The 19,347-nt window shown below is 38.7% G+C and overlaps 1 protein-coding gene across 1 annotated transcript in view; it reads right to left on the reverse strand.

Annotated features, from left to right (window-relative positions):
• LOC109697894 (uncharacterized) overlaps positions 1–16,317 on the reverse strand; it is a 29,958-nt gene extending 13,641 nt beyond the window's left edge. The window contains exons 1-3 of the mRNA XM_074053924.1: positions 16,185–16,317; positions 11,829–11,890; positions 1,572–11,533 (exon numbers count right to left, since the gene is read on the reverse strand). The gene's annotated coding sequence lies outside the window, so the exon portion shown is untranslated. The remainder of the gene's footprint in view (positions 1–1,571; positions 11,534–11,828; positions 11,891–16,184) is intronic.
• Positions 16,318–19,347: the final 3,030 nt, after the last annotated feature.

Consider the following 19,347-nt stretch of genomic DNA (forward strand, 5'->3'; position numbering starts at 1 on the left):
CATGAAGAGCTAAGTGCAAGTTTCTGAATATATTAGATGTGCCTCCTCCACCAAACAGAAGTTATGCACTGGAAACCCAAGGGACTTTTTTAATGCCAGGTAGAAGTCAGTAGTGATGTCCCTTGGAAGTTAGGACAATTTATGGAGAAAATGTAATAAAATGTGAATGGACTTAACTTCTAACCTGATGTTCAGGGAAAAGAGAATCAGCAGGATGTTTTTCTTCCCAGACTACTGCCCAACAGGGACATCTGGCACTCACAGCATTAATAACAAGGAAAACACAGCTAACAAGTAGCTATATGGAGCTGTAAATGTCTTTTCTGCTGTTGTCACTCAGTGTGCAACCACTGGCTGGACAGGATGCAGTGGTTGCATTTGTAGTTCTAATTCGTTCTGGGAAACCAGAGCTTTGCTGTTTCTTGATGTTTTGTCTAGCGAAGAATTATATTCTCTATCCTCAATCACCTAGGGTTGACTTCTACAAAAATCTTCATCTCTGAGGCCCCACAGAGGTAAGTCAAAGAGCCCTCAGCAGAAAAGGTTCACAGAGAATGAAAGCTGAGAAACTTTACTGAAGGTAACCTGAAAGCCATTCCAAATTAGAACATACCTGGGAGATTGTTAATTCTTGTTTGCTTGGTGGAGTTAATTCATAATTAATTTTTAATGTGCTAAAATCAGAAATGTTTGTTAGACTCAGCAGGGTAGAAAAGGAACTGGCTGATACAGAAGTACAACTAAGTAGACTACAGAGCAAAAAGGAGGACGTAAGTGGTACCACTTGAGATGGAGGCACACCTATATTTCAAACACTCAGAAGGCCTAAGAAGGAGGACTGCAAGATCAAAGCTATACCTGGACTGCATAGTGAAAATCTGTATCAAAACATTTGAGGGAAACCATTCAAGCTTTGACAAATGTACATATAAATCTATAGATGATCTTATATACATGTATCTGTTTATATATATGTATGTGTATATATACTTATGCATAAATAAATATAGAAAGAATAGATTAATGGTTCTGTCTGAGAAGATGAAAAAGAATGTTAGAAAATGAAAACTTGTATCTGTGTATAAAGACAATAACATAATCACTTGTAGGCTGTTGAATAACAGGGGAGCAAGGCAATAAAGAAAGAATAAATAATGGACAGGGTTAATCTGTCCATATAATATGTATATATTATACTTTAATGCCAAAGAGAAATCCCTTAAACTCTCAATATACATTTAAAGACATTAAGCACAGGAAGGTTAAAAAAAGTCCTATCTGGAGGTGGGTACCAGCAGGATGGGGGAGTGCATAAGAAAGGCTGAAGAAGGGCAAAGAGGGTGGATTTAATTTGTGTACACGTATGAAAATTGAACGATGAAATTTGCTGAATTGTTGTAAGAACTGGAGGGGGGATAAGGGAGAGTGATAGACGGGGTAAATATAAATAATATTTATTGTATGTATACATGTAAATAATTAAAAAGAAAAAAAACACGGTGCTAGTAAAATTGAATTGTATTCATGTCTCAAAGTTAAGGAGGCAGAAATATTAAGTTTGAGTGACTTACCATTACTAAAAAGTGCAGGCAATATTCCTTGCCAATTCTCCTTTGAAGCTGTCATTTATGGGCTTTACATTTCTTAGTCTTTCCTCATGCTTGCAGAGCTCTGTATACAGTTGACAAAATGTTTACTTAATAGGTGAGAAGGGGTATAACAATAAGCTTTATTTTGCAATGAATTCCTTGCTTATAAGACTGAGGGTAATCCCAGTATTCATCTACTGTACAGTTTTTACAAGCAGATGTTTTTGTGTTTGTCTTTGTTTTTTGGCAGTACTGACAATCGAACTCAAGGACTTCAGGTGCTCTACCATCTGAGCCACTCCCCCAGCAATATTTGCGACATTGTTAAGACATTAACTTTATGGTAAGCAGTGCACGTGAGTTCTTTGCTCTTGTATGGCGGGCTAGCAGTATTTTGTTCCTGTTTTTGAATGCATTCTTTCAAAAGTAAGAACATTGTTTTCAATAACATTTCTCTTTGCTGTTTAGAATTTTTTGTATTTTTAGGCATATTTGGAAAGAATGTATCAAGGTACCAATTTGGATTGGTCTTAATTATTAATTAGCCATATTGTATAGCCCTCCTCATTACATTTTAACCTTAGATAATATGTAGAACAAAAAAAAAGTCTTGCAATAGTTTTAAGTGTGGGGGATTGGAGTCTGGGGAAGAGATAGTGGGGTGATCTAACCAATATACAAGATAAGCCTGTTTGGAATTTTCACAATGCATCCCCCCAGTACAATGAATATTTCCTAATTTAAAAAATTAAGGGAGGAAATAATTTCAAAAGCTTTCTACATTCTAATTGGTATTGCCATTTTTTCACAGGTATTCTTCTTTTAAATTTTTTAATTGACACATAATTATGTACATATATGTTAGGTACAGTGTGATAAGTTCACACATGTATGCCATATGTAGTGATCAAGTGAGGGTAAAGAACATCTACTTAAATATTTATCAGTTTTATTTTATAAGACTTCAACCACCCTTCTCTCATTATTTATAAAACATATTCTAAGTTCTATGCTCTACTGACCCTACTGCGCTACAGAATATAAAATCTTATTTCTTCTAGGTAACTGCATTATCTACCTCCTTCTTTTATGTTTCCTCCTTCCCTTCATAGTCTCTAGAGACCACCGTGATATTCTCTTCTATGAATTCAACTACTGAAACTTCCCCATATGAGAGAATGTGTGGCCCTTATCATTCTCTGTCTGACTCATTTAACATAACTCCATGTTCTTCAGTTCTATCCATACTGCCACAAATAACAGGGCTACATTTCTGTGGCTGAAAATTTTTCTGTATATATTTGCATATATATTGATAGCTATATCTCTGCATATGGATATAAATATATATTATTTTCTTTCTTCATTCAGCAATGGACAGTGGCTATTGTATAGTGCACCAATGAACCAATGAATATGGGTAGTATCCCATATTCATGTATCCATATTCATTGGGAATATGGGATACTACCCATATTCATGTATACCTTGGTAGTCTGATTTAATGTGATGGGGTCTATTTTTAAACTTACATGCCTGTGGCCTTAATAATTAACATCTTTTTCTTCTGGTGATAAAACATCAGCCCTTGCACATGCTAAGCAAGCACAATGCCAACACTGAGCTACCTCTGTGCCCTAACCAGCTCTCTTTTTGAACATCAATTATCTGCCTCCTATAAAACAAATTCTTTGATATTCACTTGAAGGTTACCTATGCTTTCCATAGCATATCTTAATTCTTTCATGTTAAAGATGAAGTTATGCATTTAGATACTGCTTATTCCAGTTTTTATTTATATTGAAATAAATATATCTAATTAAATATATTCAAATCCATGCTATGGACTGCTAGGGATGAAATTCAGGGCTTAGGGCATCCTAGGCAAGCACTCCATCACTGAACTGGATGCCCAGCCATCATTCCAGTTTATTTGGCTTTATTTTTGTCATGTTGGGGATTTAACCCAGAGCTTTTTGTTTATTAAGCAAGCATTTTGACTCTGATATACACTCAGCCCAAAGAAGATTTTATTTTAAAATTATTTCCAAGCCTTTGCTAATTCAATCTTGAATTAGAAAGCCCTGTTGATGTGATAGCTATTTTACCTCTTTTTTAGATTGTTTATATCAGCTTTTTATTTGATTTCACTTAATATAGTTGGTTTAATTCCACTGATCTTGTTTTTCCTGCCATTCTTTACATAAATTCCTAATTTCTTAAAATTTGTTTCCATATAAGTGCACAATTTTTATTAGCATGTAAGAGTTGTGTGACAGGGAAACATTGTGTCATTTACATATATGCTTACAATATATCTTAATTAGATTCAACCCCTCCATTATTTCCCCTTATTAGGACAGTGTCAACAGGTTCTATTGTTCTGTTGTTATACATGATTACAAAATACATCCTCCTTATTCTTCCCTTTCATTCTCTATGTTTTATCTCTCCCTCCCACTGTAACCCACTCCTAGACAAAACCTGTTTTGATTTTCTATACTTAATATTTTAAAGTGTATATTGATTCCACCTTTGATTAATTGCAAAAGTGAACAAAGCTGGTGAAGTTCTCACTCAGTTTGATTTTACAATACAATGGAAATGGCAGAGTCCAATTAAGTACATAAGTGACATAATGTCATTAGGAATGAATCATGTGAAGAAAGAGGATCCATTGCCATGTCACTGGTGGATCTTACAGTATTTGCTGTGGGAAGGAAGACCTTTGCATGTTGGATATAGAACAGAATGGGGGCTCAAGGGGACCTGTGAGATTTGTCAAAAGATATAAAATCATCAAACCTATGAAAATGATGAGAACATGCCACAAAGCAAAGTAAGGAGAGGGCCTGACTGGTGCCCTATGGGACCCAAACACCCACAAAAGGGTGGTCAAATACACACAGAACGAGTACAAGAGCAATAAGTAGGTCTTGGACCAGATGTGAATAACATAATGAGGAAGCTGGAGCAATGTGTCTGCTCCCTTTGTACATTTTTGAATCTCAAGGCAACTTTAGCACCATGCTGGATGTTGGTTCTCTCAAGGAACATTTTTTCAGGCTCTCCATTGTTGCTTCCTTTCCCTTATTAGCTTGAACTACAACAGTAAAAGTGTGGATGACACTCATGTAATGGATTATAGCAAAGCATAGTCTCACTACCTCATGGATTCTGATCTCAATATGTGGAAAATATTTCTCTAGCATGATCTCTTCTCTATGCCTATGTTAACATCTTCCTGCTTCTTTTCTTTCCCTCATGATCATAAATTTACATAATACTATTTCCTCTCATTTTTTTCATATGTTTTCAAATTCAGATCTTCTTCTCAAATACATTTTGTGGACGGGGGTGACACATATGTTTCTACAAGCACCATGACACTCATTATCCATCTAGAAAGGATAAAAGACATACAATTAAGTATACTGTTATTGCCCTACATCTCCATAAAATCTATGTGGAAAGTGTCATTTAACTGTGGGAATGTTTTTAGAATTTTCACAAAACAGCTGAGTCCAAGGAGTCTTGAAAGAGTAAATTACATTTTACAGATGTAGAGGTGTGAAAAATTCCAAATACATCAATGGGTGGGACCTCACAGAGAGGACAGAGGTTGAGCATGAAATATCTGGCTTCTGGTGAAGCTGAAACTGAACTTCAATTTGGGGAACAAATGTGGAAAGGGCAGAGCAATGTAAGAGACAAGCTGGTCTGTTAGTCACAGGGAGTCAAGCCTCATATTTGAGACAACAGAACTTTCTTCCACTTCATTCTCCAATAGGGATCAAATAGGTCCAAGACTTGGATGACCTTTTAGTAAGGCAAAAATTGCCAAATCAAGATGAAGTTACTCTTGTCAAAGACTTTCTTCAGAGATGGGAAAACATGACAAAAGGAGATCTTATTCTTTCTCAATAAAATAAGAAATGTCTCAAGTACTTTCTAAATATTATCCCACCACAAAGTCCTTCAAACGCTCCATCTTTTTCACACCTCACATGTATTTATTTTTTATTAATGTATATTGATTATATAAAGGGATTTCACTATATTTCCATACATGCATATAATGAACTTTGATTAAATTCAGCCCCTCTATTACACTTAGGTATTCCCTCTTCCCTTTTTAAATAATTTAATAGATTTCATTACTCTATTTTAATACTTGTGTATAAAGAATTTTGACATACACTCTTAACCTTCTCCTTCCCCTCATTTAAGTCCCTATTTTGCATTCATTTCTGTAATTAAGGTTATCTTGCACATTACTCAAAATTGCTATATTTCAAGTAAGATGTTCTGCCAGGAAGGTCACTTCCACCAATGAGCAGATGCCAACCTCTGACTCAGGTCTCCAAGATTGATTCGGTTTATGTCCTAATGAAGCAGCTTACATGCATTTATTCCCTTTACTAAGAAATACTTCCTTTATCTTTCTCTCTTTGGATGCAAGTGTGGCTTGCCACAGACTATGTCCCAGAATATAATCATGCTTGAATGGACTGGCAATTGATGCAATCTCCATTGACATTTCTTTAAGTCTAATTAATTAATTAATTAATTAATTAACAAAGTGCTGAAATTGTTTCTAATACCCGCAGGACATATTATGAATGGTAATCAGAACTATGTTTCACATCCTGCAGAAGACATACAGAAAAGACCCCAAAACTACGACCACTGTAACAAAAGTGAAAATAGTGTAGTTCAGTATCACATGTAATTGAGTTTATGAAATACACTCAAAGACAGCACCCAGAAGACTTTTATATAGAATAGGTCTAATACTTTTCTAATTCCAAAGGGTCAAAAATAGAAGAACAGTGTTTAATGGATAAGATGGAAAAGGTAGGGAGAGGATTAAGGTGGCATCCATCTACTGCACTAATGTGTGTACAGACCCTCTTCATTCACATCTACCAAGGCATCTAGATACCTTGAGTGCATGCATGTGTCCTTTTACTACCATCTCCTAGTAAGAAAACTCTATGAGACTACCAAAATGTAGTTATCTTTGACTCTGACCCTCACAGATATTCTTCATGTGTTCATAAAGAAATGTAAATCCAGAATAACTAGACACATCAAAGTCAAAACACTGAGGAGAAAATGGTCCCAAGACAGCCACAGTTATACCCTTAGAAAGGAAAGAACACCCACCAGCATTTACCTGTGGCTCACCTGACTTCAAGTACTATGCAACTTCACACTGGCAACACACCTTCTCAGGGAAAACCAACTTTGTTGTGTTCGATACTTTTACATTACTCTTGGGAAAAACTCACTGTATTCATAAAAAATGTTTTTATTGGTTGTTGATTAATGAATTCTGTAACATTTGCATCCAGTGGGCTCACACGCACATTGAATTATTTATCATCATGTTCTGCATTTTTCTCCTTTTTAATTTTTTGGTTTGATAAAGTTTTGAATTCAGGGTGCTAGGTTTACAAAGCAGATTCTCTACCACTTGAGCTACACTTCCAGTCTTTTGACTCTGGATATTTTTGGAGATGGGAGCTCAAGAAATATTTGCACTTCACCAAAAACACTGAGATATGAAGATAAGTGAATCCTTGAGAAAAGAAATGAATACCATGGTGGTAGATCAATTTCTCAGCATGAGCAAGGCCACAGGTTCTATCACAAGCACTGGAAAAAACAACTAAGAAAATGATACAAACAAAAGAGGAATGAGCAAAACAAATTCAAGTGTTAATTAAACAAACAAAAACAGGATTACTTGTGTTATTTGTATTGGTTTCTTCCTAGTGTTAACTTCCTATTTCAAACCAACTAAGCAATAACTTTCAAAAAATGCCTATTCCAATTACCAAAGTAAAAGATAATTATAAGACACAATTCAGAAGGAAGAACTTGTTGGACCCTGGAGCCTCATACTTGTCATCCTAACTACTTGGGAGGCTAAAGTCAGTAGGATCATGGTTGGAGGTTATCCTGTTCATCTGGGTGAACCTCACTAACATATATTCAGAAACCACTTAAAGGGTGGTTAACAACCAAACAACCAATGTTGTTCCTATTGTTCAAGATATTCTAAGAGTTTTAGTAATTCTGTAATAGAATTTGTAATAGAGCAAACACAGCTTTTTTAAATATGTCACCCAAAAAAAGTAAATTCTCAAGTGAATAACTTCTTTCTGGAGTTTAGGATCTCTGCTGTAGACCCTAAAGGTCTCTGACTTTCCCAACGTCCATCACAACTTCCACAATTGTCACAAATTACATTGTGACTACACAAATTCTATGAAGGAAAATACAAACAACTGAAAACTTACCCAAGCAAAGTAATCTTGGTAACACTAGTGGATAAGAACACCACCCCACCGTCCTTCATGTTCCCATTATATTTAGATGCCCATCAAGGGAATGACACACTTTTGATTCTTCCACATTCCACCTCAAATTCATCATCTTACTTGATCAGCTGAAAAACAACCTTAACTATACACAGTAGCCTAATGAAATTCTCTACTCTTTCCAGTCAGTCTCTGGCTCACCCTCAGCCTGACCCACTGTATCAGCCCATCCTTCATTATCACAGGAAACACAGTCTCAGGGCTAAGTATCTCTGGTCCAGGAGCTAATTTGGGCCCCTCTTTTACCCATAACCTCTCAGGTTCTTTTTATTTCATTTTGCTCTTTACTCCTCTTGAAAAAACAGCCAGGCCAAAGAGAACATCAATTATGTTCATAAACCTTTGATAAATTTCCAATCTCAACCCTCCCATTCAAAACTCAACTCAAGTGCACCACCATTGCAGTGAGTTGTGCAATGTAAGCTCTCTGTAAATTTTGAGACTTAATAGAATCCTAAGTACCACACATCTGGGATCAGGTTATACATTCAAGACCCTGCTACCACATTTTTACATAATTCAGGACCATCAATTTTACCCTGAGAAGTTTGAAAGGAGCAGGGAACACCAAGGATCACAGTTTCAGTTGCAGGGAAGCTACTACCTCCTACCATCACATCATCTGGGGAGAGAATCAAGGGCTCCAGGATGGGTCAGGTTACTCAGAGGTACAGGACAGGTTGACAGGGTCTTGCTCCTCCGTGCAGATCCACATACAATAGAGAGGATGGAGGGCCACAAGGCACTGCAGGCAACTCAGGCCCCAGAATCCAGCGCTGTGCTCAGAAGGCCGAGGTCTCTCACCACTGCATCAAGCAGGTCCAACTTCTTCATCCTCCTGAGACTGGAGACACTGGTCACAAACACTATGTCAGCCTGTTATGGTGATTGGGATTCTTCCCTCCAACCTAGCTGAGCTCATATATGACAGGGGAGTGAGATTCAGTCTCACTGTCTCCATATCAGAAGAATTCTCAGTGATTCAGAAAATGATAGGAACCAGAAAGTCATTTTCCAAAGATTAGGGGGTGGTGCCTCCTCCCACTGGATTCTGGTAGGACAATCTAGACAGTTCTTTCCCTCCAAAGACAGTTCTTTTCATTGGCTCTTGAACCAAAGCCCTGTCACATTAGATCTGTGTGACAGAAGTTATACATCACGTGGTACAGAGCCTGGACCAATTAGTGATTCCTGGCACAGTCCTTAGCAGACCAGGCCTCCTCCCTAGATCTTATGTTCCACAGTGTGAGGATGCACTGTATTTAAGCAGAACTTGAACCTGGCTTTTCCAAAAGAACTCTATTTCTTTCACATAGAAATGAAGCCAGGAGTCTGCTGAGAATATTCCAAATTCACCATCTAAGGATATAGCTCCTGATTTCATAGAAGGATCAATTTGTAGGAAAGGGCCAGGGACACTTCAACAGAATAGTAAAAAAGGCTTGTTGTCACACTATGTTGGTATCAGTCACTTCTTTTAAGGACAAAAATTTCTCACACCTGTTCCCTCAAGCTATTCATTAACACCCAAGAAAGTAAGAAAAGGCTGGGCACCAGTGGCTGCCACCTGTAATCCTAGCTACTCAGGAGGCAGAGATCAGGAGGATCATGGTTTGAAACCAGACCAGGCAAATGGTTTTTGAGACAATATCTTAAAAAAAAAAAAAAAAAAAAAAAACCTTCACAAAAAAGCGATGGCAGAGTGACTCAAGGAGTATAACCTTAATTCAAGCCCCAGTTCTACAAAAAGTAAAAGAAAAAAAACAAGAAAGAACATGCCAACAAGTGAGCCCATACTAAGTAGAAGAGAATCTGTAGCTATCCCACCAATTCCATACACTCAAAAAAAACCCTCAAGGTAATAAAAACCTGTGTTCTAGCAGACAGAACCAAATGTGTCTTGTTTTCAGACTGTACTTCACAAGCTTTCTCCACTGTCAGGAGGCACATTCTGACAAGAAGAACTCCATTAATGAAAATGCAAACAACTTGCTGGTGCAGAGGCTCAAGTGGTACAGCAAGTGTGAGACAGAGTTCAAACCACAGTACCACAAAAAAAGAAAATGCAATCAGTTGAAATATTACCAAACCAATGTAATCCTAGAAATCACTCATGATTAAATACATCATTTTTTGTGTTCCAATTACACTTACATGTCTTTCCTCAGGAAACCTAAAACAAGGTAAGACTCACACTTTAGATAATCCAACTTTCTGCCTCAAAAACTTTCCCTTAATTGTTCAGAAGAAACAGAATAGCTAATAAGCAAACATTCCTGAAGATTGTCTCCTTTTTATACTCCTGAATTCTATGACCCACCCTCGACCTGAGGCAATACAACAACCCTTTTTATGGTCACCTGAAGACAATGTCAGCTCAGGGGAAAGGATATTTGATCAAGGTGCTGATGGTTCCCCCTTTGTTATCCTTCCTCTCCCACAGTCATCCACAACAGTATGCCCTCCCTAGAAAGTACAGCCCTGCTCTACCTCACCCTTGAGACCCTGCAGAACTCTGAGTTGGTGCTGCCCTCCTACTGCTACTTCAATATGATCAGTCCCTGTCTCCATCTGAAATTAAAGTTTGAACATACTATCTAGAAAACTTCAATTATGTCAGAGATTGCAAAAACTTCAAACCTTCAACACCTTCCCAACATGTTCCCTTTGTCATGAACCCCACATGCACATGCAGAGGCTTTGCCGTGAGCTGGCCAATGCAAAGACAGCTTCAGGTTAGGATCTGATGACAGCCCTAAGAAGAACTGGGCTGTGGACCTGGCTCTAGTCTGAGATCAGCTTCTAAACACTTAGCTAATTCTGGGCAATCACCAAGGCCACAAGGATAATGGAGGAAGCCCAAGCCTCCCACCCACTGAAGGCTGGGGACACCTAGAGCTCAGGTGATGAGGAGTCCTAACATGGCTCTGGGCGAGGGCTATGTCGCAGCACATAGAGGACAGGATGCCAGACTGTGCCCAGATGAACAGTCCCACCACAGGGCAGAGAAGAACAAATGCAAAACTTCACAAGCAGCGAGTCAGGCCACAAAATGCAGTGATGTACTTGGGAGGACCAGGTCTATACAACCTTTTCAGGTCATTTCTTATGTCCTCATCCTCCTAGGGCCTGGGATGCCAGTTACAAAGAGCATTTCGGGCTTCTTTGGTAAGTGAAGTTCTGCTCACTCAACTGGGACCATGTGCAAGTCACAGTAGGACAGAGACTAAATTACACAGAATTGCTCTCAGCATCACAAAGTGATCCACAAAATGTCCAGAGACCAGAAGGCATTTCCTGTATAAATCAGAGGGTCCTATGTTCTCAAGAACTTCTCACAGGCTAGTGATACAGAAACCACCCCTTGAGATCTGAGTAAAAGAAGAAGTAATCTCCTACCAGGGAGGGTGCATGAGCCAAATAACTGAATCCAGGAACAGCCGTCAACAGTTCAGTCCTCCTCCCTGGTGCCTACCCACTGCAGCCTGGTGATACACTGCAGTGAAGCGGAATCTGCTTTTCAGAAAGGACATTTCTTCAACTGGAAAATGGAGCCTGCAATATGGTGAGAGAATGTCACACTCATTTTCCCATGAGGACACCCTGTGACCTCAGAAAAGTTGTGGTTCTAGGCCAGGCCAGGAAAATGGAAAAACTTTGCATGAAGATAATATCATATCCTCTCCCCACACACAATGAACAAATGACAACAAATATGAAGCAACAGGGAAATTTGCATCTTCAGTTAAAAAAGCATCGTAGGCATTCCTGAGACTGCTTTTCCTAAAAAGAATGGACTCCATACTCAGTCCACGAATCAACTAAAAGCAGGAAAAAACATGGCACCTACCATTTTGAATGAGTCTGTTCTCTGAGTCATCCTCAGCAGTCACCTTGCAGCCCCCTTGGAATCTAGGAAGGAGAAGATAGATATTTTCTTCATAACCTGAAGCGAAATCTATCCCCAACAACAGACCCTCCTTTGGATGGACCATCCTCTGGATAATAACTCCAGAACTTCTCCCATATCAACAGCTGAATTTTAACATCTACACCACACCTGTGACGTTAACTATTTAACTGTGCATATCTTTGCTCTCTGCCCCCAGTTCTTTGCCTATTTAAATCTGTATCTCATGTCTGTACCCTGCATATGGTGAACATGACATGAAAACTTACAATGCCTCATCCCATACCATATTCTAGCTGTGAAGTAATACTCCTTTCCCTGCCTTCACCATGCCTCTTTATTTGAAATTGAAGGATAATTAACTGGACCTACAATGTGCACTCAAAGGAGCTTGTGTCCTTGGTCCAAAATTCTATTTTCAGAATGAGAAAATGACTGCTGAAAAATCTTAGGCAGTGGACTCATTTCACAAAGCCTTTCCTTAGAACTATTTAAAGTAGAATCAAAGGATTGTAGGCAAGCATGCAGAAGAAACAGCAAAGTGGAAATATTATATACAAAGAAGATCATATCAGTGCAGACTTAGAAATCATCAAAGGATTACACAGAGAGCATGAAGATGGATATACAAGTTCAATGAAACCATCATTAGAGGTGCTTAATGGTGGACTAGAGGAAGAAGAATAGAGTCAGCATGAAAATGACTGAAATGATGCAGCTAGAAGAGAAAGAGAACACTTTTAAATTCACAGAATGTACCACAGGTATCTGAATTTTGTAATGGTTGAAAGATCTCTAGAGAGAAACAAAAACATATGAGCTAAGAACTTAGATCACATAAAGAAAGACAGTGTTAGGAAATTAGAAATGAACAAAAATTCTTTACTTTCTTCCTCACTACTGGTACTAAAGGACAACCTTTTCCAAAAGTCATTCAAAGTGAATCATGGACTAGGTGATCATCCCTTGTAATATGAACAATCAGTAAGAACAATGACATATGGGTTGAAGAATAATAGTGGGGAACATAGCAATATATCTGCCCTGTCCATGAAGCACCACATCTTTATTTGAAATGCATTTAACTTACTTTGAAAAGGATTTTATGTTTGGGAAATTACTAACAATACATTTTAAAAGTATTTAGTATTATAAAGGGGGATAGAAAATGTGATAATATAATTAATAAATTACTGCACCTGTCCGACTGGCTCAAGTGGTGTAGTGCTTGCCTTAGCAATCACAAGACCCTGAGTAATAAATAAGTAAATAAGTAGGTAAATAAAGGACTTCAGCAAGATTGTACTACACCAGCTATATGCAAAGCACATCATTTTGCTAAATTTATAATAATCCTCTGAACTTCACACAATAGAATACCATTTACACAGAATGAAGGAACGGTAAAAGAAAACTGACATGCAGAGATAGGGTGAGATGGGAGAGATAGTAACATGAAGGAACAAGCACAAAAACTGCTCAAAACCAAAGGTTACCAGCATAGTACAAAAAACAGCATACAAAGAAGATGTTTAATGCTAAATGGACAAGTGGAATAAATCAGAACATCCACATATTTTCAAATCACAGAACAAGCAAACAATAAAATGTTAGATAAAATCATACATTACCAAAACTTTGCAGTAAATTTAATATATCCATACTCTACAGAGCACCAATGCCACAACCCCCACCCTAAAAGAATATTCTGCTAACAGGGTATAACACCAGGGCAATATTACATAATTAAAATGAGCAAAATCTTTTGGGTCAACCTTACCACAAGGGACATGGTTTATGAGCTTGAGTCTTTGGGAAAAATCTATTATTCCAGAAACTGTTGTCATGCACCCACTGTGAGGTGAGGGAAATACTCAGAGTCATCTAACATCCTGTGACCTTACTGAGCTATCTTAATCTTTGTCAATGTACATTGACTTTCCATTAAATGCAATTTTTATTTTCAGAAATCTTCTGATCTCTTCCACCATTTTAGTTTTGCTGAGATTTTCTACATGATTTATGCCTAACTGCTACGTATGAAGTCTATTCAATGTGTACTCTTTCCTTCATGAAACTTCCTTCACTTTGGCTCAACTCCAGTGCCTTCATCTCACACAAGACATAAGTACCAAGAATGGACACTGGTAACATTACCAAACATTGCCCCAAAGACCCCAAATGTTATGACTTGTGCTGTATTTCTTTGCCATCACTTCTCGTAACAAGTGGTGTTACCAACACCAAACCAACTTTCAAATACCAGCTAATAGTCCTTCAATTCAAATCTGACAGCATCCAGAATTAGCACAGTCCCTCCAACTTCTGGGCAGTGTGAAAGAGACAACAAGCCATAACACTTGTTTGCTATATCTGTTCAAGCCAGTCACCTTCCTAATGTTAGAAAGATGTACCACCCTGAGACCCGCCATTAGAATAAATGCAAACATTGCCTCAATGCGGCTTAGGAAAACAACCAAATACACTCCTATTGCCTCAGATTTTTCAAGAATTTCACAATCCCTGTGCTAGAAACTGACACAAGGACCAAAACCTTTAATATATACTACACACTCACATCCCCTTCCAAATACACCAACTTTTGCCACATCAAGAAAAATATATAGGTGTCTTTCTCTGAGCCTGGGCCTCCAAGACTTCTCTTCATTGGCACAAATTACACTCTGTCTAACCAATTACTTCAACACAAAATGAAAGTAGTGCAAAAATATATTCTGAATGTTGCAACCATCATAAATAGCTGCAATTAAACCACACTTCCTCTCATTTCCACACTAGCAAAGGAGCACAAAAGCAACATTCATCTACCATTACCCCATTTGTAAACGCAGATACTCCTCCACACACTTTCCAAATGCCTTCTTTTGCATCAAAAATTATTAGGAAGTAATCATCACAAATACCTTCAAAATCATTTGTAAATAGTAGTAAGATGATTTGACAAATCTCAGCCTGAGTCACCAAACAAATCACACTTTAGAGTCACCATAAGATCAGGAAGAACCCAGGTCCCTGTGGTTCACACCTGTAACCCTAGCTTCTCAGGAGAGAGAGAGAGAGAGAGTGAGACAGAGAGAGAGAGAGAGAGAGACCAGGTTTGTCTTGGTTCAAAGCCTGTGCTAGCAAGAATTTCTTCAGACTCTATCTCGAAACAACCTATCACCTAAAAGGTCTAGTGGGGTCACTCAAGAGGTAAGAGCACATGCCTAGCAAGCGTGAGGACCTGAGTTCAAATTCCATTGTACTCAAAAAACAAAGACCATGAAGATCCTAGCACTGGTAGCTCCTTCCTATAAACCTAGGTACTGGGAGACTGACATCAGAATGACAGTCAAAATCAGCTTAGAAAAATTGTTTACAGACTTCATTTCCAAAACAACCACAGCAAAATAGACTGGAGATATGGTTCAAGCAGTAGACCTCTGCTCTGTAAATGCAAAACTATGATTTCAAATGTCAGTCTCCAAAAATAACACAAGTAATAAAGACACAAGACCAAGATGATCACAGGAGGAAACTGATTTTGCCAATCTCCATGTCTGTCTATACTAATTTATTTCTTCTGTGTTCTCCTCTCTGCGAGAGCAAATTGCCTTTCTGCCTTGAGGTGTCTACATTCCTTATTTTTGGGGCTTTCCACCTAGAGTAATTCTCTTGAAGTCATGGTCTAAGTTAATTTGCATTTCATTATAAAACAATATTCTAAAAACAACCAGTGGACAACGAACAGTCAGGAAGGGCAATAACCCTCCACTCAGAAGGCAACCACGTACACATGCGGATTCGCATTTCCAATGAATCTGACAAACTACAGGATTTGTGGAAATGACGGATTTATTGCTAGCACTAAGAAGTACTGCATTGAGGGGACAAGGCACAGAGTTTAGCCCATACTTCTCCTGAAGCTGAAGGATTCAAGGGGAAGCAAGGTCCCAGTAAAGAGTTATGGAGACACTGCACAGAAGCGCCCTATCCCAGCAAAAACTCCGGAAGTGCTGGGGAGGCTCCCCGGCCACCTTAGTCTGCTGGACAGGGAATTGCAAACAGAGTCTCCCACCAGGACAGTGGTCTGGGAGCAAGTCGCCTCACAGGGACACATGACGGGGTTCAAGGCTTTAGTCCAGCGGCACCTTCCAGGAGACAGTGGACCTAAGACCCCAACCATATGATCAAGGCGCAGTCTCCAGAACAGACAGGGTCCAGTCAAAACCACCGCAGCTTCGGGATCCAACAGTCCCGCCACCCAGCACTGCGGATGCCCAGCCACCCTCTCACCATTTCCCGCCTCCGACGCGTCCAGGTGACCTCCCTATGGTCCTGCAGTCAGAAGAGTTCACACAGCTGCTGGAGCTGTGCAGCCTGCACAATGTCCCCTAGCAGGCGCATGGCAAATATGGCGACAATGAGGAAGGCAAGGTGAATCTCCTAACACTGCCGCTCCTCATTGGATGGCTGGTGCTTACGATTAAACAGCCGCTCTGATTGGCTAAGGCACGAAGCGCCCACCCACCAAGTCCTTGAGTGACGGGGAGGTGGAGTGGGGAAGCAGTGCTAAACTGGTGAGTTGCAAATGACAGTCCAGCTGTCCTTGCCAATCAGGCTCCTTTGTTGGAGATATGTTTTAGTTTATTTGATAATTACTCTCAGCAGAAGTTGTCCTGACCCTAGGGACCCAGGGCCTGCCTCTCATCATATGCACTGTGACCTTCTTGTATACTCCCCTTGAAAATGGGAGGACAGCTTTGCTCAGATAATTCTAGTCTCAATATCCCACCGAAAAAATTCATCAGGTCAGTTAAGGTGGGGAGATTCAGGTAGGCTAGGACACAGGAAGTCGATGCAGGGCTGATGCTCAAACTCTGGAAACTGGAATGAAGCAGATGGCCAGGGCTTTCTCACACCAAAGAAAATAAATACACATTGCCAAAGAAGTGTCATCTGACAGGTCTCCCAGCAGCAAGCGCATGGCAAATATGTGGATGATGTTTTAGGTAATGTAAACGTGCTACCACTATCTGCAGAATAGCTAAGGTTACAGGCAAGAGCCACCAGTCCTTGGCTTAAGTTCCCATTTAATTGTGTATTCCCTGTATTCCATTTTGTTCTCACTATTAGGATATCAACTATTTTATTATTTTTTATTTGTTAATGTTAATTCATTTTGCAATGTGTACTTGCAGTTTATGTTAATGCAGTTTGTTCCTTTTGCTTCGTGTGTGTGTGTGTGTGTGTGTGTGTGTGTGTGTTACTGAGTTTAGCCCAAGACCTTGTAATAGTTAGCAAAGCTGTCCAGTGATGAGCTACATCCCTGTATCTTTTTATTTTGAGACAGAATCTCACTAAACAATCCTGACTGGCAGCCAATTGATAATCTTTGTGCAACATCCCCCCCTTAGTGGCTGGGATTTTAATTGTATAGGAACACAACTGAGTCTTTCATCCACATTTTTGTGATTCTGACATTTGAACTGGGGCCTAGCACTTCCTCAACAGACACATCAAAGGCCTGCAGTATACTATCAAATAACATTAAACAGCCTCACAGTCAATGCAGGTATCATGCAATGCTCCAGTGTCTTCCCTTCCATAACATATCCAGTTGCTCTCATTCATCATTTCTTTTCAGAAACCGTAAGTACCCAGTACTTGCATTTATAGATGATAACAAATGTGAATATATGATTTTGCAGACAGGAGGCATGGCTCAAGTGTTAGATCATGTGCCTAGCAAATTTGAATCCCTAACTTTAAACCCAGTATGCCCAAGGGAGAGAAAGGATTTATTATATCCTCATTTAACTCTTTTCAGCACTCTTTCTTTGTGGGATCTTTATTTCCAACCACATTTTCCTTCTCTCCAAAAAGTCATTGCCATTTTTGCAATCCTTATGTACCTGTGACATATTTTGTAACTATTATTCAATTTTCATGCTCTTGTTCAGAATGAATGTCAGTTGCTTTAGGAAAAGGTGTGGAACCACAGAGAGCTGCTTTAAAGAGAAGATTCTCAAAATCCTAATCATCTCTTAAATGTGAGGAAGTGGTGTGGCTTAAGAATTAGTGCACCTGCTTTACAAGTGCAAAGCCCTGTGTACAAAACTCAATTCCTGCAAGAAAGGTGAAATACATCATTGTTGGAAGCATTAAAGAAGATATGGAAATTTATCAATGATAAGATGATTGTGGAAAGGATGGAAAAAATAAATCAATCAAATCACAGTCCCAGATGCAAAGCAAAAGAAGGGAGTTTGTGTTTGTAAACTAGGATGATCATGACATCAACAAAAGAGTTGTATTTCAGAAATATCATAGTGTGTGCTGGTATGAGTTCAAACCACAGTACTGTAAAAAAAAAAACCAAAAAACAAAACAAACACAACAAGAGTAATCAATATATCTGAAGTCACCATATAATAAACATACACACCTGTTTATATCACCACTATTCACTATAGTTAAGCTATGGAATCAGTTTAGGTGCCCAAAAATAATGAATGGATAAAGAAAATGTACATATACACAATGGAGTATTATTCATCAATAAAGAAGATGAAATTACATCATTTGCAGGAAAATGGATGGAACTGGTTATCATCACATTGAGCTAGATAAGCCAAGCTCAGAAAGGCAAACATTGCATGTTTTGCTCATATGCCGAAACCAGACCAGTAATAATTATGATGATGATGGTGGTGATGATGATAACACAATTGTAAAAGAGGGACTGTTTGGGGGGAAAACAATGGGAGGGGAAAGGGGGATATGATAGAGGGTGAATATGATTTAAGTACATTACTTATATGCAGGAAAACAGCATAATGAAACCCACTAAAATCTTACAAAGAGGGAGGGAGGAGGGTAAAGAGAATAATATTATAGATGGGATAAAGCTGATCAAAGTGCATTGTATCACATGTCTCTATGCAAGTCTCACAATGAAACTCCTTTTACAATTAATGCATAATAATAAAATTTTTAAAAATTCAATTTTCACACTTTATGCATCAAAATCACTAGGTTAATTGATCACAAGAAACAGAATACTCATTAAACAAACTGCCCTGAATGTTCTCTGCTCCAGGTTTGTGATCTCTGAACATGTCCAATAAGAACCCTCAAATGACACCTCCTTTACTGACACTCTAAGGACTGGCTGGCCTTAGGGAAAAATCTTCTGATTTATGAGCAAATGTTGTCCTTCCATCATACTTAGTCTTCAACTTTCCTTCTCCTCCTGTTTGCTCCTCCCTATGAAAAACAGACCTGCTCTATTTCATCCTTAAGTCCCTGCAGGTCTTTGTAACAAAAATGATCTTTATCATCAAAGTATCTGTTACCCTCTTAGATTACCTAAAAATTCCTCAGGTTTCCATCTTAGGTGTTTGCATGTTTTAAGGTTCCTTGCTTCTTCTTCTTCTGTATTCCTATAGGATTCCTG

The sequence above is a fragment of the Castor canadensis genome, chromosome 14 (assembly GCF_047511655.1).
Source record: "Castor canadensis chromosome 14, mCasCan1.hap1v2, whole genome shotgun sequence".
Classification (NCBI taxonomy): Eukaryota; Metazoa; Chordata; class Mammalia; order Rodentia; family Castoridae; genus Castor; species Castor canadensis.